Genomic DNA, 18,180 nt, shown 5'->3' with positions numbered 1-18,180 from the left:
GAGAAGAACTGATGCTTTTGAACTGTTGGAGAAGACTCTTGAGAGTCCCTTGGACTGCAAGGAGATCCAACCAGTCTGTCCTAAAGGAGATCAGTCCTGAATATTCATTGGAAAGACTGATGTTGAAGTTGAAACTCCAATACTTTGGAGTTTCATATTTTTATTCTCTAAACCAGATGGCAGAGACTTCCTTATTACTCTAAAATGGTACCTCTTTGAGCTTAAGAAAATCTTAAGACAGGGCATCTAGGAGGGACGATATAAGAAGAATTTTCATAGTGCATCTGACTATATTTTCTCAAAGAATTCTAGCAATAATTTTTGATAGCTCATTATAAATGAGAACGTGACAACCTTGTGAGATTCACAGACATGGGACTGTTGACAAAAATGGCCTATGGCTTCTTCCCCAGTGTAGACAGTGGTTTAGCTGCATTAGTCAGCCTGACTGCAGTTCTCATTACTGTTATGAACAAGTTGTTTTAAAATCATAGACTACAGACCTCCTATGTCTGACTCAGTCTGAGAATTTCACATGTTAAAAAGGGAAGATAAGAAAGTTCTCTTAATGAGCTAATCATACATACTTACTTAACTGTTACAACCAGAAAGCTAGGTATCCTCTTTAAAGACACTTCATCATAGCCTCTTGAATCATCTCTCCTAATGAGCACTTTCAGGAAGTAAACTCTGAGTTCCTTTCCTTATGAAAAGTCCTTTATCCCTTATTTCTGAATGTAGTTGAACCATATTCTCTTGGATGCTATGATTTTGGTGTCTTCAGCTAAATTCTGGACTGGTTGTGACAGGGATGCTAGACTATAAGCTCCATGAAGGGAGGAGTCACGTCTGTCTTGCTCATTTTTATGTCCCCACTCAGCTTAGAATCTGACACAGAGCATCCGTTCCAAAAACTTCTGTTGAAGACATGAATTTCTGAAAATTGATTAGGGAATGTCAAGTAAGGTTTCAAGCTACCATAGGATAATTAAGCTTTCTGTAATATAATCATAGACATGAGTTTAAAAGGAATGCTGAAAAACAGAGATGCAATGAGTTTTAGAGGAAAGAAAATAGAATAATACAAAATCCTCTAATTGCCCATCCTTGAGATTTTTTGGTTGAGGGATTTGGAAAGCCTTTGCCTGCCCCAAGTATCATTTTCTTCAACAACATGGGGTGGTCTCACAGATTTGCTGTGAGGGTCAGATAGGATGGCGAATGTAAAGGAACTTTGCATAGTTTTGAGCACTTTGCATATCTCTGCTGCAGAAATTGGGGAAAGGAAATGACAATCCTGATGTGAGTTGAAGGAGAGCATTTGATGTGGAAACTAGCCAAGTAGAGGGCTCTTCCTCAGTTAGCCGACTCTATAGGGAGACCGTAAGGTCTTATCTGGTACATTCACCAGTTGATGTCAAAGTAAAAAGCACACATCTTTGAAAACTTTCACATGTTTTGCCTGGCTGGGCCACAGTTTCCTATATTGATGATGCAAGCTTTAGGGAGCTATTGGTGGTTGGGGGAAAAGCCACAGTTTACTCTGATCTTCCTTACTGAAGAAGCTATGCTAAGACAGCTCTCTTAAATTGAAGAAACTCCTAACAAGCTAACTTTGAAGACCCCAGGACCATGCTGACTTAGGCTACCCAAATCTTTGGATCAAACACAGAGCTGGATTCTGTAGCACCCAGGACTATTGGCTTCTGGGAAACAGGAAGTAAATGCAATTGAAATATCTACTTGGGTTTCTCTGGGTCAGAGGATGATTTCCTTTTACTAGCCACTCAGCTCTTGGGAGGCAGGAGCCTTGGGCCACCTGAGTTCAGGAAGAACAGTCAGGACCATTCCTGGTGCTTATGAGGAGTTTCTGGAACTATCTGGGTGTGTGCAGAGGAAAGGAACCCTGGGAAAAGAGGAAGCTCACAGATCCTATTTCTGAAGTCCTAGTGTAACCTTAAAAAAGTATTTCTCAAGCTCTGGAGACTAAATAGCAGCTGCAGCTGTTAGTCGCTCAGTCGTGTCCCACTCTTTACGACCCCATAGACTGTAGCCCGCCAGGCTCCTCTGTCCATGGAATTCTCCAGGCAAGAAAACTGGAGTGGGAGTGGGTAGCCTTTCCCTTCTCCAGGGGATCTTCCCAACCCAGGGATTGAACCTGGGTCTCCTGCATTGTGGGGAGACTCTTTACCATCTGACCCACCAGCGATGCCCCCTGGAGACTAAATAGGGGCAGCTAGAAAAGGCTCCAATGACTCGGAAAGGTCGGAGTACATGGTGGATGGAGTTTTATATAATCTTGAACTTCTGCCACCCAAGGATATATGTGGGCTGCAGAGTGGTTTACTAGATAAGATCTCAAATTTTGGAGTCCTCCTGTATTGGATTCACTCCTGGATTAGATTCCTCCTTCACGAGATTCAACAGACTCCTGTATTGGATTCAAATACAGGCTACAACTCTCACTATCTGTGCAATCCTAGGTGTCTCTGCAGCTCAGTTTTTTCATCTGTAAAATGGGCATGTACATTAATGTTTGGTTATTAAACACATACCATGTCCCAGGGTCAGTGAGAGTCTTTTTACTTACATATCAAATTTATATAAAAATATCAGTCTTATACGTGGTAGTGAGATTAAGTAAAGCCATGCACATAAAATACCTATTCCAGCCTCACAATAACCATTCATTAGATAGTTGTTATAATTATCATCATTGTTGGTTATTATTGTGGAATTTTAGATTTCAGGTTTGTGCTATTGGAAGTTGTGGTTAAGCTTGAAATTGAGCTTTTTAGAGAAACAATCTCTCACCTTCTTATAATCTTCCTTATGCTTGTCCTCCTCCTGAGGTTATACTGGGGCTCAGTTCTCTCTGAGTCTCCAGTCTGGGTTTGTTAACCAGAGTGCACTTCTTTGTGAAGGATGGGAGATGCATCCTGGCCAGAAGATGTAATTCCAATAATTCTGGAACGTCATGACAGGTCCCGTTGTCACACAGAGACTCATCTGCAGAGAAAGGAAGAGGGAGTGAGGATTGATGTGGGTTTGCTTTAGGTCTAGATGTTTATTAGATTCTCAGTGTCCTGAAGACCTGAGCAGTCTTGCCTCGAGAACAGCGGTCCCCAGACTTTCTGGTACCAGCGACTGGTTTTGTAGACAATTGTTCCATGGACTTGGGCGGGGTGGGGAAGGTTTCAGGACAATTCTCATAAGGAACCTGCCACCTAGATCCCTCGCATGTGCGGTTCATAGGGTTCACTCTCCTAGGAGAATCTAGGGCCACCGCCAATCGACAGGAGCTGGAGCTCAGGCAGTAGTGTGAATGAGGGAGAAACGGATGAAACTTCACCCACCACTCACTTCCTGCTGAGCAACCTGGTGCCTCCCAGGCCACGAAACACGGCCTGGAGGTCCACGGGCCATGGACGGGAGGCTGGGACCCCCGATTGAGTAGGTGTTCTGGGGTGAATTGTGTTCCCTCTCAAATGTCATGTGTTGAAGTCCTAACCCCTGGTACATCAGAATGTGACCTTATTTGGAGATGAGGTCTTTACAGAGACTTTAATGAAAATGACGGATGGGATGGGGAGGGAGGTGGGAGCGGGGATCAGGATGGGGAACACATGTACACCCATGGCTGATTCATGTGAATGTATTGCTAAAACCACCACAATATTGTAAAGTAATTAGCCTCCAATTAAAATAAAAACAAAGTGAAAAAAAAGAAAATGAGGTCATTAGTGTGGGTCCTAATCCAGTGACTGGTGTCCGCATAAAAGGGGCAATTTGGAGACACATATCCAGAAAGAACGGCGTGTGAACACAAGGACAGCTATCTCTGCACGAAGGAGAGAGGCCTGGGATGGCTCCTTCTTTCACAACTCAGAAGAACCAGTTCTGCCAGTGCCCTGATTTTAGAGAACCGTGAGACTTTAATTTCCTGTTGTTTAAGTTACTTAATTTGTGATGCTTTGTTACAGCAGCCCTATCCAATTAATGCAGTCAGGAGCAAGCTGGCTCTGTGAAGGCGCTGGCAGCATCCTGAGAGTGTGGAATCGTCGTGGAGCGGTGAGGACAGGCGTTTCCAGCCATTCTGGAAACAGAAGTGGATCGCATCTGGAATTCCACTCTTTCGGTAAACACGAGCTGGGATTCCAGAAAGTGCTTACAAGGTTCATTTCCCTTAGACGAGGGAGAAAGGTGACTCATATTGTACTAAATAATGACAGTAATATGTATTTTCAAGGACTAGGAGCACACCAAAACCAGTAGATTGTGTGAAATGGCCAGCCCGAATCATCAGATCCTTTTTAAAGAAATAAAGACATTTAGCATACACAATAACTGAAGCAGGGTAAATGATTTGCTTCCTAGTATAAATCGCTAAATCACTTATGTTCATGACTGAACAGAAAATTATTTTATACAAATGTGGTATTCTGTCTAGAGTTGAAGGTCTTCTTCAAGTGATGTTTCCTAGCAAGTACTTCAATAGTCTACTCTAGTTATTTTTATAAGAATATTTAGCCAACTTTTTATTTTATTTAAAACAGGTATTTTTCAAACTGCTATACAGGGAACATCAGTTCCAAGCTATTAAAATGTGTCATCTTTATTGTATTAGATAAATTGAATGATTCAACATCAGTCTTATAATTTTGTTGTTGTTCAGGCACTCAGCTGTGTCTGACTCTTTGTGACCCCATGGACTGCAGCACACCAGGCTTCCCTGTCCTTCACTTTCTCCTGCAATTTGCTCAAACTCATGTCCATCGAGTCGGTGATGCCCAACCATCTCACCCTCTGTCGTCCCCTTCTCCTCCCACTTTCAACCTTTCCCAGCAACAGGGTCTTTTCAAATGAGTCAGTTCTTTGCATCAAGTGGCCAAAGTATTGGAGTTTCAGCTTCAACATCAGTCCTTCCAATGAATATTCAGGACTGATTTCCTTTAGGATGGACTGGTTGGATCTCCTTGTGGGTATTAGAATAATTCTAATATGAGAAATATTAAAGCATGGAAGAAATGTGCACTTTACAACCCAGACAATAGAGCAAATAGTTCTTAGATTAAAAAGGGTCTTGTCTAAAAAATTTAGGAAATGGTCTAACTTTCACCACTACTTGACCTTGGAATCCTTCTCACGTTGAGCTCTAAGAATACATTTTCTGGTTTCCGTTTTGGGTAATGCTGGACAGAGACAAATTTTATTGACGGTTTTCTGAATCGACAGCTGACAGATTTTGTGATGTTGGAGAGAGAGAAGTGCTCCCTTGTTTTGCCAGCTTTGTCACTGACTAGGCAGGATGCTTCTAGACTTAATATTACAAACAGAAGGCAGAATCAGGTGGGAGTTTTCAGCACGGCAGTTCTCTGCTGGCCAAGGCTGAGACATACCAGTCAGTCTACATTCTCCTCTGTCTCTGGGGTCCTTGATGTCTTCAGTGCTTGGCTGAGGGCATCTGGGTAGTAATGGGACAGTATGAATGCTTTACACTCAGAGGATCTGGGGAGACTTTCCTACGGCTGACTACCCTTGAAGATTCTGCTCAGTGATGAACTTTCATGGGGTGTGCTTAAGATTTTCTTCTTATTTTTTTGCTCCCCAATTCACCTCAAGTGCCTTTATGGACTTTTGTCTGCTTGCTCAGAGCACAGAAAGTTCCCCCCTTTACCCGTGACTCTTCTTGGAAGCTAATGCTGCTTCCCTCAGGTTGGTACTGCACTAGTCAGTCTCCAAATACTCTTTGAATAATAACATATGGATGGCTGATTTTCAGTTTTTGTAAAGAGCAGTCAATAGCAAGAAAGTCTTGCTCATCAGGCAGACGGGTGATGTTGCCTTTCCAGATAAATCTATCTCTGTGAAAATTTGATAATCTTTCATGCAACTTAGAGATTTAGGGAGGCAGACGTGTTTTTGAAGCTACCGGAAAAATTGCTCCAGGCACATAGTATCTTGAGAAAAACCTCCCTGGATGCTTCTTTCAGCCTAATATTAGAAAATGTGGTCTAGTTTGTGAATATTTGTTTTCTTTCATGATCAGTGTTTCTGTCACCTATGTTTTGAGTTGTAGATCAAGGGTTCCACATGGAAATCCCAATGCTGTAAAACACGGAGGTCACTTTCATGGCCTTGTTAGAATCAGGCTGTAAGTACACACAAGCCAGGCTTTATAGGAGAGATGGTGCCTCTGTCAGGTGGCAGGCACAGTAGCTAATCTTTCCTCCTTCCTGATGACATCATCAGGAAATCAGCCAGCATGTTTGAGTAGGAGAATTTGACTGCTGAACATGACAACCAACTCTGCGCTCAAGTTAAACTCCGTGAAGGCAGTGATTGCCATCCTGATAAACACCGGAGCAGGGAGTGTCAAGCACTGGGAGCTCATCACAGAAAAAGCGATCGGTGGCATTGGAAATGCAGAAAGACAATGAAAAGATCGGATGTGCTTGTAATAGCTCTGTTAGAAGTCCTGTGAACTCTGAGCCAGCTACTCACAGGATGCAGACCTCTGAGCGATGTGACTAAAATGGCTCATTTTACTGTGTAAACTATAGCTCCATAGAAAGTGCGGGAAATAATCAATATGTGGCTCAGAAAAAAAATTCCCGTAAAGTTACTTATCCTTTAGTTGAGAGCACAGGCTCTAAAATTAAATGAAAATCCCGGTTCCACAACTTAGTTATGTGGATTGGTTGGTTGTTTGCTCTGAGTTACATAACGTGAAAATACGGATTATAAATTTTTGATCATCTAAAAATGGGGATGATGTTGTCAAAGTTCATTGAGGTCATACATCTTCCTTTTTAAAAAATATTTATTCTATTTTTAATTTATTTTTTAGTTTATTTATTTTAATTGGAGGCTAATTACTTTACATTATTGCATTGGTTTTGCCATACATTGACACGAATCTGCCCCGGGTGTACATGTGTTCCCATCTTGAACCCCCCCTCCCACCTCCCTCCCCATCCCATCCCCCTGGTTCATCCCAGCACACCAGCCCCGAGCATCCTGTATCATGCATCAAACTTGGACTGGCGATTCGTTTCACATATGATAATATACGTGTTTCAATGCCAGTTTTTTGGACTCTATTTACTCTTTATTTTTGGCTTCGCTGGGTCCTCCTGGGGTCCTGGAGCTTTCTCTAGTTGTGGCGGGCGGGGGCTCCTCTTCACTGTGGGTCATGGGCCTCTCATTTCTGTGTTTTCCCCTTGTTTTGGAGCACGAGGGTGCCAGTAATTGTCGCATCTGCGCTCATTAGCTGCCTCTGGTAGGATCTAGAGCTTGGACTCAGTAGCTGGGTTGCCCAGACTTAGCTGCTCCATGGCATGTGGAATCTTCCCGGCTCAGGGGCTGAGCCTCCATCCCCTGCCTTGTCAGGCAGAGTCCCACCCACTGTACCACCAGGGAAGTCCCGAGAAAGTATTTTGTATATGCTGGCAGATAGAAAGGCAATACTAATGTTAGCTAATAATAATTCTTTCTTCAGTCTTAGGATAAACTTACTTTTTTTTTAATGATAAACTTTCTTGCATGAAGGAAAAGCATCCATGGCATCTGTCCAGGGAATCTTAAGATTTAAGGGTTCTTTCATCAAATGATTTTACAGCATCTTATGGACATGAGTTTGAGTAAACTCCGGGAGTTGGTGATGGACAGGGAGGCCTGGCGTGCTGCAATCCATGGGGTTGCAAAGAGTTGGACACGACTGAGCGACTGAACTGAACTGAACTGATTCCCAATGTTTGATCCTCTGCATCTTTCTCTTCACAATTTTTAAGGCAAAGTTGCCATTTTTTTCCTTCCAGTTTCCCTGTGAAAACTCCCTAGGCTCAAGATGATGCAAGCCTTACCTTTCAGTCTTTTATAAGTCAGAGGATTATGGTGCTAGTATGAACTGAAGCTACCTCAATTTCTGACCAATTATGATGAAGTTTTATAGAATAATTTGCCTCAATTAGGATGTTTTGTCCACTTATTTAATAGGTGTTTCAACATTAAAATCACTTTTATAGATTGGCACCTGATAAAAATTGCTTTGTGTTATTATGGTGGGTTGAAGTTTCTCTGATAAAATTAAAAAAAAATATGTTCAGAGAGCCCACAATACACTTTAAGCTTTTTCTAGGAACAAGGCAGGAAACAGATGAGTGAAGAAATGCATCCCATAATATACTTTTAAATGATTTGGATCCTTGTGTTATCTACTGGAAATGAGGGAAATTGAAAAAAATGATGATTGTGGATTCCTACTGTTACAGGAAGAGATATTACTTATTTTTACTGAAGAAAAACAGGTCTGTGTAGAAAAATAAAGCTAACCTTGTGACAGGTTACAAAACTGAAAGGGAGTAGTGAGAAAGCTCTAAGAGACAGTAGTTGCAATTACACCAGCAGCAGTTATGATGCTCTAGGAGTTATGAGGCCCAAATCTGGGGCTGACTAGCAGTGTCTATTATTTTTATGTACTGTAGTAGGAACTGCTAACCCTTCAGATGTGAGCACACTTGCAGCCTCTCCTGTCTGGCTCTGACAAATAGCTTTAGGGTATCAATGGGCAGCTCAGGAAACTGCCTGTAGATGAGAAAACAATACATTGATTTGATAAATCATTAGAAGTCTTATCTTCATGAACATTGATAACCTTATAACTGACACTCCATCATTAAAGTCAGAATAAGAATTTGGTAAATGGGACATAAGGCAAACTAAATCATCTCTGTTTCTTTCAAATATCTTGATAAATATTCACAGCTATAAGTACCTTTTAGCAAGATGATAAGCGATAACTTCACTTCAATTCAACCTTTATGTAAGATGCTTCCTTGAGAAAAGTCTATAATGTATATAAATGAATAAATTTTGGTATCTTCTTTCAAGCAGTCTGAAGATAGTGGGGGGCAGGGCAAGATGTTGTACCAGAATATCACAGGACTAGATTTGCTTTAATCATGGTGGGATAATGACATAAACATTGTCAGTCATTTTGATTTGCTTTTAATGATTCCAAAATTAAGCCACCTGGCTTGTTGTTTATTGTTGTTTAGTTGCTAAGTCGTGTCTGACTCTTTTGTGACCCCAGTCTCTAGCCTGCCAGGCTCCTCTGTCCATGAGATTTCCCTGGCAAGAATAATAGTGTGGGTTGCCATTTTCTTCTCCAGGGGATCTTCTCGACCCAGGGATTGAACCTAGGTCTCCTGCATTGACAGGTGGATTCCTTACCACTGAGCCACCAACTACCTGGACAACAACTTAAATAAAAGGTGAAAAGTGATTTAACATTATATGGGCACTTTTCCAGCTCACTGAAAGTCAAAAGGATTCATGGGTGTGCATGAGTGTTAAAAAAAAGGATGGATGTGAAATTATTTAGTCTATTATAAAGGCATTTTCTTCTTTAAGCGCTTTAAGATGGTGGTCGACCCAGTTTTCACTTGCATTGTTTATGAGAGGAAATCTGTTTTTATCCTGACTTTTTTTCAATAGCTCACTGTGTCTTTTTCCTCTGGATGCATTTAAGATTTCCTCCTTTTTTCTGGTTTTGGAAAATTTGACTATGATGTGCCTTGGTGTAGTTTTTTGCATGCTTCTTTGGCTTGGAATTTTTTTGTGATTATTGAATGTGTGGTTTTATAGTTTCATCAAATTTCAAAATTTTCAGCATTAATTAAAAAAATTTTTTTATACCAAACCTGTTTTTCTGGTCCTTCAGGGATTCCAATTACACATATATGCACCTTCTTGAAGGTGTTCCACGATTCTCTACTGTGTTGTTCATTTATCTTTTTGAGTCACTTTTTCTCTTATTTTGAATAGTTTCAATTACTAGATCTTCAAGGTCACTAGCCATTTCTTTTGGAATGTCTAATCTCCAGTTAATCTCATTCAATGCAACTGATTTTTAAAATCATCAGACACTGTGGTTCCAAGCTTGTCCTTCACATCTCTACTTGTCTTTTTTGAACATATGGAGCACAGTCAGAATAATTGTTTCTATGTCCTTGATTGCTAATTCTGACATTTTTGGCAGTTTTGGTCGGTTTTGACCATTAAATTTTCTTCTCCTTATGGCATGTTTTCCTGATTTTTGGCATGTATGATAATTTTTTATTAGATAACAGGCATGTGAATTTTAACAAATATGTTAAAATTTCATATACTTATATGGTATAAGTATAACATGTCCTATATATATAAATTTTATATATAAAATTTCATATATGTGTAGGTATTTTCGTATACTTACATGGTATAACATGTCCTATGTATATAAAGGATATATATATATAATTTTATATATTTGTAGGTATTTTCATATACTTATGTGGTATAAGTATAACATGTCCTATATATATAAAGTATATATATACAATTTCATATACGTGTAGGTATTTTCATATACTTGCATGGTATAAATATAAAATGTCCTATATATATATGAAGGATATATATAAAATTTCATATACTTATAGGTATTCTTGAGCTTTGTCCTGGAGCACCATTAAGTTACTTGGAAATTGCTTGATCTGTTTGGGTCTTGCTTTGTAGATTTGTTAGTTGTAACTGGAGCACTGCAGCAGGGTTTATTTCAGGGCTACTGAGGCAGGTCCTTTCTGTGTGCTCTGCCCAATGCAATGCATCGTGAATCTTGAGATTCTCTCATTCGGGTGGTGGGAACAGACGGTGTTCCCAGCCTTGTGTGAGCATCAAGCACTGTTGTCTATAATCTATTCACTATTTCTTTCCCTCCCTCAAATTGTTTCCTCCTGTATGTACTGGTTAGTACTCAGCTAAGTAACTGATGGTCTTCCCTGGTGGCTCAAATGGTAAGGAATCCACCAGCATTGCAGGAGAAATGGGTTTAATCCTGAGTCAGGAAGATTCCCCGGAGAAGGGAATGGCTACCCACTCCAGGATTCTTGCCCGGAGACTTCCATGGACTGAGGAACCTGCGGGGTATAGTCCCTGGGGTCGCAGAGTTGGACACGACTGAGCGACTAACACTTGCACTTTCACAAGCAACCAATGAGGGATCTTCTGCAAATCTCAGGGTTCTTTCTCTGTACAACTCATTTTCTTCAGCATTCTATTATGCAAGCTTCAGTTGCCTTGCCCTCTCCAGACTTTCAGCTCCATTTCCTTTAGGAAGTCCACTAAACATTTCCTGAGTCTTTCCTCGCTGCACTGTGGTTTAAGAACTTAAAACAGAGAGCTGGGGAAATTTTAGGGCTTATTTGTTTTTAGCTTCTCAGGAACCACTGTCCTTTACTGCCTGATGCACAGTGTCTTGAAAACTAGTATGTCATATATTTTGTCCAGCTTTTCCTGTTTTTGGCAGGAGGGTAAATCTAGTTCCTGTTACTCTATGTCAAGCAGGAGTTTTGGAAGGGACTTTTAATTGGATGAATAAAACCTATGTTCTAAAATTGTCCAAATTATATTGCATCCTGTTACATTACATTTAAAGCAACTTTGAAGCTTTATCTTATACTACCTGCAATGAAAAATGGATAGGCTTTGAAGCTGGAAAAATCTAGATTTTAATCTTGGAACTGCCATTTAATATTTAATAGGTATGTGGTTTAATAGACCTGTAAGTTCCCTAAACCTCAGATTGATAACCTTATTTGATAAAATGAGGTGGAAAAAGTTTACCTGAAGCACAAAGATTCTATGCATTACTGTTTTTTTTAATAGCAAAGAATTGGCAATAGATAGGGTGATCCTGAAACAAATCAGAGTTAATTCATAGTTTGTACCTTCATGAAACACCTAATAAAAATGAAAGAGATCTATATTATTCTTGGGGAAAATGTTAATGACATACTGTTAAGTGAGTAAAGCATTTTGCAGAAAAACAAGTGGAGTATGAACTGATTTTTAATTTAAAAATTTCTGTGTGTGTGTTTACATGAAGAGAACACCATCTGGAAGGATAAACGAACAATTTAAGTAAATTGATGAGTTGGAAGTAGGGCTAAGGTTTTTTAACTTTGAAAAAATCTTTTAAATACAACTTTTTTTTTAACCAGTTGTATTTAAAAAATAATGAAAAATAGCCAGTGGAAATCTGCTATATAACACAGGGAGCCCAGCCTGGCACTCTGTGATGACCTAGAGGGATGGGATGGCAAGTTTGAAGTGGGTTCAAGTGGGAGGGGATATATATACACATATCAGTTCAGTTCAGTTCAGTCACTCAGTCATGTCTGACTCTTTGTGACCCCATGAATCATAGCACGCCAGGCCTCCCTGTCCATCACCAAATCCCGGAGTTCACTCAAACTCATGTCCATCAAGTCGGTGATGCCATCCAGCCATCTCATTCTCTGTCGTCCCCTTCTCCTCCCACCCCCAATCCTTCCCAGCATCAGACTCTTTTCCAGTGAGTCAGCTCGTCACATGAGGTGGCCAAAGTATTGGAGTTTCAGCTTTTGCATCAGTCCTTCCAATGAACACCCAGGATTGATCTCCTTTAGAATGGACTGGTTGGCTCTCCTTGAAGTCCAAGGGACTTATAGTCATGACTAATTTGAGTGGTTGTATGGCAGAAAGTTAAAGTTAGTCACTCAGTTGTGTCCGACTCTTTGTGACCCCATGGACTGTAGCCCATCAGGCTCCTCTGTCCATGGAATTTTCCAGGAAAGAATACTGGAGTGGCGATCTATTTCACATATGATAATATACATGTTTCAATGCTATTCTCTCAAATCATCCCACCCTCGCCTTCTCCCACAGTCCAGGTCCGATGCTTGAGACAGGGTGCTCAAGGCTGGTGCACTGGGATGACCCGGAGGGATGGGATGGGGAGGGAGGTAGAAGAGAGGTTTAGGATGGGGAACACATGTACACCCATGACTGATTCATGTGAAAGTATGGCAAAAACCACCACAAAACTGTAAAGTAATTAGCCTCCAGTTAAGATAAAAAAAAATCTAGAGAAAGCAAACTCTGATGGAGGGAATCAGATCAGGGGATGTCTGGGGATACATATAGAGGAAAGGATTAACTGTAATGGACCAGGAAGGAATTTTTGGGGTGATGTCTATTTTATGTTTTGATTTGGGTGGTGGTCACATAATAATATACATTTCTCATGAATTACTGACTTGTACAATGACAAAGTACACATTTTACTGAATGTAAATCATACCTCTATAAATTACATTTTTTAGATAAAAAAAAAAGGAATACTGGAGTGGGTTGCCAGGCCCTTCTCCAGGGGATCTTCCCAACCCAGGGCTCGAACCCAGGTCTCCCGCACTGCAGGCAGACTCTACCAACTGAGCCACTAGGGAAGCCCTATGGCAGAAACCGTCACGATATTGTAAAGCAATTATCCTCCAATTAAAAAAACAAACCAACTGAGCCACTAGGGAAGCCCTATGGCAGAAACAGTCACGATATTGTAAAGCAATTATCCTCCAATTAAAAAAACAGACACATAGTAATTTCTTTTTGCAACAAAAACAGATACAACAGAAGTAAAATTCAAGAGAAATGATAGATGTTCCTGCCACAGTTCACGCTGTCTATGCCCACTAGCCAAGCAGCAGAAGCGCACACATAGTCCCTGGAGGGACCAGAGTGCTGGAAAAGAGGAGGCTGGGAAGGCCTCTTACGGATTTAAGCCTGTGCTGGGTGAGTCTAAGAAGGAGTTAGGAAATTATTTTTAGGAATTCAGTGATTGAATATTTTGATGATTTGTACCTAAGTAGGTGAGAAAATTAAAGTGAGTAAAGACGGAGTATTTACTTGTTTTATTTGGAAAAAGGGAATGTTCAGCTATTTTTCTGGTTGCTAAGAGCCCTTATCTCACTCTTGTTTCAGACAAACTCACAGGGTGGCCCTTTTTTCCGACTTTGCCCGTCTCAGTGATGGAGTGGCCTTGTCTGTTTATTGCTCAGATTCTGTGTGGGTTATTTATGTTCACTTGGGAACATTTTTAGCTAATATTTTAGGTGTCATCTTCAGGGCCATTCTATGATTTATCCATGCCATTAGTAATTTTCTCTCTCCATTTACAGTTTCTTTTGCTGATGATAAGCTGGCTCTATTCAATCTTAGGGTTAATTATGCTAGCATATTGGCTCTAATCCTACAGATTTTACTCTCGTCCTCATATTCCAGAATTATGCAAAACTAAATAGGAAACATGCAACCTGTTTTTAGATTTTCTTCCCAGACTAGGGCAGGCTGGCTCCCCACCAGATGAATTCCCGAAGGAGAGAGTTCATAGCTAAAGTCTGTGAGATTACTACTTGTTCCCTTGAGTGTCTGTGACTACAGGCGCTAAGACAGGAACAAAGGACAAAATCTTTATTAACTAGTTTTCTGATGAAGGAGAGAGGAGTTTCCCAGAGGGGAAAGTTTTCATGTTGCAAATCTTAAGAGAGTTCTTATTGATTCTTGTGTGTGTGTGAGTGTGTGTGTGTGTGAGTGTGTGTGTGAGCTGGTGTGTGAGCTGGTATGTGTGTGAGTGCGTGTGTGAGTGCGTGTGTTAGTGTGTGTGCATATGTGTGTGCGTGTGTGTGTGCATGTGTTTGTGCGTGTGTGTGAATGTGTGTGCGAGTGTGTGTATGAGTGTGTGCGAGTGTGTGTGTATGTGTGAGTGTGTGTGAGTGTGTGAGCTAGTGTGTGCGTGAGTGTGTGTGTGTTTGAGTGTGTGTTTTTGTGTGAGTGTGCATGTGTGCATGTGCATGTGTGTGTGCGTGTGTTTGTGCATGTGAGTGTGTGTGCGTGTGAGGGTATGTGTGTGTTCGAGTGTGTGTGTGTGTGTTTGTGTGTGAGTGTGCATGTGTGTGTGACTGTGTGCGGGTGTGTGTGCGTGTGTGTGTGATTGTGTGTGAGTGTGTGTTTGTGTGTGTGTGCATGTGTGTGTGACTGTGTGTGTGTGTGCGTGTTGTGTGCGAGTGTGTGAGTGTGTGCGTGAATGTGTGTGAGTGTGCGAGTGTGTGTGCGTGTGTGTGCGTGAGTGCGTGTGTTTGTGTGTGTGAGTGTGCGTGTGTGTGCGCGTGTGTGCATGTGTGAGTGTGTGTGCGTGCGAGTGTGTGCGTGTGTGTAAGTGTGTGTGTGTGTGCGTGTGTGTGAGCGTGTGTGTGAGCGTGTGTGTGTGTGCGCGCGTGTGTGTGATGAGGTTGCTCTTGTAATATCTGTCATGCCCATGTTGAAATTCCTTGTTACTACTCATTGGAGTAGGAAATGGCAACCCATTCCAATATTCTTGCCTGGAAAATTCCATGGACAGAGGAACCTGGTGGGCTACAGGATATAAGACTGCAAAGAGCCAGACACAACTGAGCAACTGAACACACACACACACACCACTCATTACTTTGAACATTTATCTAGAATTTATGAGTGCCAGGAACTATAATTTCTATGCATTATCTTTTCTGTTCTTAACAAAGAAGCCAACAAACATTGAAAAATCTCATGAGATATGTGTTACTAGGAGAAAGAAGACTTGAAAAATCAGTTAACTTCCAAAAAAAACACTTCTGGGGAATGGCATGGTTGGGCCATAAGCCACATTCCAAAAGACTCTAAATCCTGTCCTCTTAAAAACTGCTTTCTAGTGGAGCATGCAAGTAAAGCATCTACAATTCTAGTATCTACAATTCTATGTATGTAGATACTTAAAGATATTGGGCTCCATCTGATATTGCTGAATTGATATCTCTAGGACTGGGGTGTAGTGATTTACACTTTAAAAGCTTTTCCTGGTCATTTGAATGTTGCTAGCCCCAGACTGCCATTTAGAGACCATAAGGGTAGGCTATATCCTCACATAACTTCCAGTTAGAAAGCTGTTCATAGTAATTTTTTTAATCACCATTCATCCATCCATTGTCCATTCAATATTCATAGACTGCCTACTGCATCTAAGGCTCTATACCAGATGTTAAAAGGTCATGAAAGAAAGTGTATTTCAACTGCTTATAAATGACAGTGAAGATCTTATATTTAATAAATAATTTAGATAGGAAGTGATAAATAAATAATATTTATTGATACAAGAGAAGCACTATGGGTTCAATGGCAGGAGAAATTACTCCCAGGGGCAGAAATTGGCAGGAAACAGTGCTGAGATAATAGTATGTGGGAGCGTCCTTTTTCCCTACATCACAGCGATTAATAGGCATTGTTATTCTTTTTCAATTTTTGCCAGTCATATTGGTGTAAGGTGGCTATCTTACTGTTACTTTAAATTTCAGTTCCATGTTAATTAGTTGAACAACTTTATGTTGTTTGACTCTTTGTTTTGATTTCTTAAAAACTGGCACTGTTCATGTGGTGCAGAGAACCAGAAATCAAGGATTAAACCTGAAGTATTTTTTTCCTATCCCTTTCAGGGCTTCTCTCACATCTTGGTTCCTCAGGCTGTAGATGAGGGGGTTTAACATGGGGATCATAACCCCATAAAACACAGAAGCCATTTTTTCTTGCTCTTCAGATTCTATGGTGTGATGGTACAGATACATGTAAGAAAGCGTCCCAGAGAAGATGGTGACAGCTGTCAGGTGGGAGGCGCACGTGGAGAAGGCTTTCTTTCTCCCTGCAGCGGAAGAGATCTTCAGGATGGCAGCCAGGATAAGCACGTAGGAAAAGATGATGACTGACATGGTGAACGTCAAGTTAAACCCCTCAAAGGCGGCTAGTACCATGACATTGAGATAAATATCGGAGCAGGAAAGGTCCAGAATTGGGGGTGCAGCACAGAAAAAGTGGTTAATTTTGCAAAAGCTCAGTGGATTTGCAAAAGCTCAGTGAGAAAGTAAAACCTACATTTACAGAGGCATTCAGGAAACCCATGAAGTATGAACCAATCGAGCTGAATGCAGACCCTCCGGGACATGACTGTTGGATAGTGGAGAGGTTACAGATGGCCACGTAACGGTCCACTGCCATAGCAGCCAGGATGTAGCTGTCACTTGTTATAAAAGTCCCATAGACTAGCAATTGCACCGTACATCCTATGAATGAGATGGATTTTTCTGTGCCCACAAAATTCTGCAACATTTTGGGTGTGATAGCAGAGGCATAACAAAGATCAACAAAAGCCAAATTTTGGAGGAAAAAGTACATGGGGGTATGAAGGGAAGAGTCAATCTTGATGAGTAGGATCATGCCAATGTTACCCACCAGGGTGGCCACATAGATCACTAGCAATCCTGTGAAGACGACGCGCCAAGACTTGGGTTGACCAGCGAATCCCAGGAGAGGGAACTCAGTCACTTCGGTGCCATTGTTCTGTTCCATGGCCGGCAAAATTAAACATCAGTTGAGAAGTGGCAAAGGAGGAAGAACAGAGAAGGGGAAGGCCATTGTGATGCTTAGACTAATTCTGGAATTGGAAATGCCATAATGGTTGGTTTTTCAGTGGGATCAAAGCATATTCCCTATGGCATAATTTACTTGGACTTTGAAGGCAAACATGCGGGTGGCTGAAGCTTGCTCCCCAACTTCGAGAACTTGATGCACAGTTTGGGGAAATTGCCATGGACCAGAAGCTGTGATCTCAGTGTGCAAACTGACTCATAAATATGTCAAGGAAAGATCATATAGAAACATTTTTATTTTTGCTTCCTTTTATTTACCATGTAATTTTATTAAAAGAGTACAGTATACCAAAAGACAAACTATTTTATCCAAAAATCCTGACACATCTGTAGAATTCTGTGCAATTTTGCTCCACTTTACTCCCTGTCTGCATCTTACATCTCTTGTCTCCCTGTTATTATGCGCCCAGCATCCCTGAATCCTCTTGTTCCTGCTCTCCATTTCTGGCTCTTCCGGCCTGGCGCGTTCCTCCTCCTGACTTAAATACTCTGCGGTCCATTTTCCGTTTCTGAGAATCAGCGTTTCCACTGCCAACTCTTACTTTTTGGGTGGTCTCCGTTTGAATGAGACTTCCTCCAGGATTGTTTTCGCACAAATGTATCATTTCCTCCTGCCATGGGTCTTGTTCCTTAGGATTTATATCAGCTTTAGTGATTATTTGTAAGATTATTTCTATATCTTTGCTTAATTTCTATTTTCTCATGGATTGTAGGTTCCAAGAACACAGCTGTGAGGGAAAGTTCCTACCTCTACAAATAGTGGTTAATTGGATACATGAATAAATGAAGGAGCAAAAGAATCAGTGAATGAAGAGGTTTATTAAAT

At 41.0% G+C, this 18,180-nt stretch overlaps 1 pseudogene; it reads right to left on the bottom strand.

Annotated features, from left to right (window-relative positions):
• Positions 1-16,325: 16,325 nt before the first annotated feature.
• LOC129554149 (olfactory receptor 5AK2-like) lies at positions 16,326-17,274 on the bottom strand (annotated as a pseudogene).
• Between the last annotated feature and the right edge of the window lie 906 nt (positions 17,275-18,180).

Source organism: Moschus berezovskii, chromosome 14 (assembly GCF_049115385.1).
Source record: "Moschus berezovskii isolate FMDL1 chromosome 14, NW_MosBer_1.0, whole genome shotgun sequence".
Lineage (NCBI taxonomy): Eukaryota > Metazoa > Chordata > Mammalia > Artiodactyla > Moschidae > Moschus > Moschus berezovskii.
Note: the sequence above shows the minus strand (reverse complement) of the source record. Positions and strands in the feature narration are given on the sequence as shown.